This window comes from Belonocnema kinseyi, chromosome 4 (genome assembly GCF_010883055.1).
Source record: "Belonocnema kinseyi isolate 2016_QV_RU_SX_M_011 chromosome 4, B_treatae_v1, whole genome shotgun sequence".
NCBI classification, from domain to species: Eukaryota; Metazoa; Arthropoda; class Insecta; order Hymenoptera; family Cynipidae; genus Belonocnema; species Belonocnema kinseyi.
The window spans coordinates 121,650,670-121,656,545 of NC_046660.1; positions in this window are offsets into that span (position 1 = coordinate 121,650,670).

Genomic DNA, 5,876 nt, shown 5'->3' on the forward strand with positions numbered 1-5,876 from the left:
GAGGGCGCATACTTTGAATAAAATATTTGTTATCATTCTCTTGAAATAAATGTGTTTTTTTCTTGAAAAAATACCGGTTTCATATGTATACACCTGGTACCGTTAGGGAGCCGCAAAACAGAAGGTGCATAATTACCATTGTAAGTTCGTGTGTAAGCTGAAAATGCACGATTCGAACTTCGATTTTCTCAGGTTTTCTGCTGAACGATGGTTGTCGATCTAAAAGCTTCGGAAAACTTCGGTGCTCTTCCATTTATAAATTTTTATAAGTTTTTAAACAAAAAGTTTAATTTCCATCCAAAAAGCTGAATTGTATACTAAAAAGAGGTATTTTCAATAAAACACATGAATTTTGCACAAAATAAATTTATTTTCCACCAAAACTAATTTTCTATACAAAAAATTAATGTTTAACCATAGTTAAATTTTGGACAAAAAAATTTATTTTCTACCAAGAAAGGCGCGTATTCAATAAATACCAAAATGTCAACTAAAATTATCACTTTTCAACAAAACATAGAATAGTTAAATTTAGTTTAAAAAATTCATTTTTAACCAAAAACAAAAAGAATTTTCTACAAAATAGTTAAATTTTCAGAAAACAAATGTTTTCATCTAAACTGATGAATCATCAAACGAAACAAAACTAATTTGTTAACAAATTAGTTCCACTTTTCTACCAGAAAAGATGTGAAAAAATCGTTAAAATTCTTTGAAATCGCTTTAAATTACTGAAATAAATTGAAAATTCCTTGGAATGTTTTAAAACATCCTAAAATATTTAAAATTCTTCAAAAAATCTTGAAAATTTTCAAAGCTGTTGAAAATTCCTTGTAATTTTAAAAATATCCTAAAATATTTCAAATCCTTTAAAATCTCATTCTAAATGATTGAAACCAATTTAAAATTCTTTGGATTTTATTAAAATATCCTAAGATATATCAAATCCTTTAAAATCTCAAATTAATGTAATCGATTGAAAATCCCCTTGAACCTTTTCACATACTCTCAAATATTTCTTAAGCTTCAAAATCTTTTAAAACACCTTGACATCTTTTAAAGACTTCTAAAGTACTTTGGAATTTTTTTAAATAACTCTACTAAAGTTGTTAAAATTCTTTGAAATTCCTTTGAATTTCAAAAATGAACTGAAAATTGCTTAACATTTTTTAAAAAATACTCAAATATTTAAAATCCTTTAAAATCTTTTTAAATTTCTTTAAAATTTTCAAAGATCTTGAAAATTCCTTGAAATTTTAAAAAATACCCATAAGTATTTCAAATCTTTTAAAATGTCGTAAGAAATTATAGAAATCAATTCAAAATTCCTTGGTATCTATTAAAATGTCATAAAATATATCAAATCTTTCAAAATCGCTTATTAAATTACCGTAATCAATTGAAAATTCCGTGGAACATTTTTAAATACTCTCAAATATTGCAATTCCTTGAAAATATTTTGATATACCGTGAACTTTTTTGATTTTGAAAGTACTTGGGAAGTTTTAAAAATAACGCTGCTAAAGTCTTCAAAATTCTTTGAAATTCCTTAAAATTATAAAAATAAGTTGAAAATTCCCTTACATCTTTTAAAACGTCCTTAATTATTCAAAATTGTGGAAGTGTGTAGAAGGATGTGGATGTGAAAGATTAATTGAGGGATTGTGAGATTGAAAAGGGAGGGTAGATATTTTGGAGGATTAAGACAAATTTGTGTGCAGGTTTGTTTGGAGATTTGTGACAGGGTGGGAGAACTGTGTTGACGGATTGATAGTAGCAGGGTTAGCTAGCGACAAAGAAAAGCGAGGCAGGTACCAGGCAGCGACAGTAGATAGAGGCAGGGAAGTATAGAAGGCGGGAAAGTTTGAATTTGATTCATGGCTATCGGAGCGAGTATCTCCGCGGAAGAAGCAGATTTAGAGCAGGAGGCATTCAGTACGCTGAAAGAAGAGATAAAGGAAAGGAGGGCAGGGGGCAAGTATAAAAAACTATAGAAAAGGTAGAGAAGGATGATAATAGTAAGGGGGCTGAAGGAAGCGGAGATGAAACTGAAGTTCCGATAAAAGAGGAAAGACTCAAAGAAATTCGCGAAGTGATTATAGAGGTAATGGGAGATTTATGAAGAAAAGCAGCAGAAAGGGAGAGAGGAATTAAAGAAGGGAATTAGGCGGGAAATGGCTGAAGTTCAGAAAGAAATAAAAAATGGGAAGAAATCAGGGAAAAGTTGGAAAAGAAAATGCAGTCATTGGAGCAAAAACTAGAGAAGCAGGAAGAAGATAATAATAAAAAGGTAAAGGCGATGCGAGGTAGGATGAAGAAACTTGAAAGCTCGAACGGGAATTTTGGTGGAGACGAGAGTGGGAATAAGGAGATGAAAAGGCTGAGAAAAATAGAGCAAAGAATAGAAAGGAAAGAGAGGGAAGAACGAAAATTAAACATAGTGATAAAGAGTATAAGATTAGAGAGGAAGGAGCTGAAGGAAGGGGTCGATGAAGTAATAAAAAGGATTGATGCTAAGGTAGAGATAGAGGAAATGCAAAATGTAGGAAGGGAAGAGCGAAGAGGGGAGTTAATGGTCCTGGTGAAACTAAAGAAATAGGAACATAAGAGGGAGGTGATGACAAAGAAGAGGTTATTATATGGTAGTCCAGAGAGAATAGAGGAAGACTTGACATGGGTAGAAAGAAGGATGCAGTATAAATTAAGAAGAATAGCGGAAGAGGAAAGTAAGAAGGGAAAAAGAACGTGGGTTAAGTATGGGAGAATTCAGATAGATGGTGTATGGTGGGATTGGGATGAAGAAAGGGAACAAATAGTAAGAAATGAGGTGCAGGGAAACTAGAAGAGGAAGGAACGGGAGATAGGAAAATAGGAAATAGTAAGAAGGAAAAAATTATGAGAAACGAAAGTAGGGAAGAATGGAAGATTTGTTACTGAAATATAGCAGGATTGGAGAGAAAGGATAGGATGTCTATGAGAAATTTGACACAATGGGATGTAGTCATAATGATGGACACGTGGCTACATGAAAAGAGATGGGAAAGAGTAAGGGGAAGGTTACCAAGAGGTTACAAATGGCAAGCGTGAAATGCAAAGAGGAAGAATAAAAAGGGCAGAGCAATGGGGGGAATGGTGATGGGAGTAAGGAATGAATGTAGAACAGGGAAAGATAAGAAAGACAGGAATGAACAAAAAGAAGGATTAATAGTAGAAGAGGCAATGATGAAAGGAGAAAAATGGAAGGTAGTGGGGATTTATGTGAACGGTGACATGCAGGAGAAAGCAGAGAAGATTAAAGAAATTATGGAAGAAAATAAAGAAGAGATTAGACTGATAATAGGTGGGGATTTAAATCCTAGAACAGGAGACAGAGGAGGAAGAAAATTATGAGAAGAGAGAGGAAGAAAATCCAAAGATAAGGTACTAAATGGAGAGGGAAAAAAGTTGTTGAAGAGCTTGGAGGAGTTGGGATGGCATATCTTAAACGGAAATATAGATGGGGATGAAAAAGGAGAATATACACGCTCAGGAAATGAAAGGGGAGAAAAGAAAAAAGTAATGAGGAAGAATATAGGAAAAAAAAGAAAGAGTATACTGAGTTGTGATATCAAAAGAAAGAGGAAGAGAATAAAAGTTTTGAGAAAGAGGCGAAGAAGGCTAGGACGGAAGAAGAGGTATGGAAGGTAGTAAATAGAGAAAAAAAAGAAGAAAAAGAGTAAACCAAGATATTGAAATGATAGAATGGAAGAAATTTTTTTGGATTTGCTAGGAGGAATAGAGAGAAAAGTTATAAAGGGAGGAAAATATGGTAGAGAAAGAGATGAGGAAGAGGACATTTCAAGGGAATAAATAGTTAAGGTTTTAGGAATAATGAAGGATGGGAAGGTACCTGGTATAGACGATATTCCAACTGAAGTATGGAAATATGGAGGGGAGGAACTAGAGGAAAGGGCATGGATAATGTGTAATAGAGTATGGAGAGGAGAGGGGTGGCCAGAGTTATGGAAAGAAGGAGTAGTTATACCAATACTAAAGAAAAGCAAGGGAGAGGAGGTTAAAGACTATATGGGGGGGGGGGGTGACGTTGATGCCAACACTGTATAAAAAATATGTAACTATTTTGTCGGATAGATTGAAGATAGAAATTGAAGAAAAAAAGATCGAGTCATCGAATCAGACAGGGTTTAGAAAAGGAATGGGTGTAATGGACAACATATATGTTCTGAACTATCTAGTAAATAAGAGAATTAAAAGGGAAAAAGGGATAATGATAGCAATGTTCGTGGACTCAAAGGCGGTGTTTGACTCATTAAACCGAGGAGAAATATAAAAAGTTATGATAAAAAAGGGGATAAGAGAGAGATTAATAAAGAGAGTATCAGAAATTTTTAGAGAGGTGTCATCTGAGTCCACTTTTATTTAATTTATTAATATCAGGCTTTGAAGAAGAAATGAGGAGAAAGGGTTGGGGAGGAGTTAGGATAGGGAAGGAAAAGATATATACACTGGCATACGCAGACGACATAGTTTTGATAGCAGTGGATGAAGAAGGGATAGCGGGATTAATTACAGGATTAGAAAAATACTTAAATGGAAAAGCTGAATGTAAATGTAGAAAAGACAAAGATAATGAGGTTTAAAAGAGCATAAATATTTGGGATATATTTTGCAAACGAATAGAGATCATACAGCTCATATAAGGGAAAGGATAAAAAAGCAGCAGGGGTAATGAAACAGATATGGGGAATAGGAAAAAGAAGGTTCCAGAAAATTGGAGAAGGAGAGCATGGTTATTTGATACGCTGGTATGGCCGGTATTAGGTTATGGAACAGAGATATGGGGATGGAAAGAAAGGAAAGACATTGGGAGTTTACAAGAAAGGTATATAAGGTGGACACCAGGGGCAGACTGGAGGACGCCAGGATATATGGTGAGAGAACAAGCGCAAAGGGATAAATTAAGTATTAGAGCGGGAAAGAGTACATGGAAATTTGAGACGAAGCTGTGGGAGGGAAAGGGAGGGGAGTTGGCGAGAAAGAGTTTGTTGGAGGTAAAAGAGAGGAGAGGGAGGGCGATCGAATTAGCGAGATGGGAAGAAGAAAGGAGGGAGTTCTTTAATGATAGAGAAATAAAAGACGGGACTGGAATAAACTATGAAGAAATAGAAAAAAAAGGAGAGGAAAATACAATTAACAGAAAGATGGGGGATGATTGGGGAATCAAAATACAATAAATGATATAAGATGATAAAAAAGGAAGGAGTACCAAAGTATTTAGAAAAGGTATGGGGAAAGAGAAGGTGGACCAGAATAGAAAGATTTAGATTGGGAAACGAGGTAAGGGAGGGGATGTATTGGGAAAAAGAAGAAAACAGAAAGTGTAGAATATGTGAATGGGAGCAGGAAACATCGGAGCATGTGTGGAAAGGATATAGGAGAGGAATGGAAGATAAAGGAAGCTGGCAAAAAAATGTGGTTAAGATTCTAAGTGAAGATGAATTAGGAGAAGAATGGATGAAGGAGTTCGAAGGTACTAGAGGAGCGAATGAGAGAGAATGAAAGAATGCACGTGAAAAAAGGTAAGTGGAGGCATAAAAAAGTAAAAGAAAAAGGAAACGGAAGTCGCTTAGATTAGAATTGTAAAGATTGTAAGTAATGGTAAGGTAAAAGTTAAGTAAACTAAGATTTGTTTGCGTTCTCATGCTCTCTCTCTCTCTCTCTCTCTCTCTCTCTCTCGCTTGCATTCTCGCTTTCGTGCGCTCGCTCTCTTGTTCGCTAATACGAGGGTGGATTGATAAGTTTCCGGCCTGACCAAGAAAAACAACGTTTTTAAGAATTTTTTTTTTTATTTCTCAACATAATCTCCTCCAAGGCTG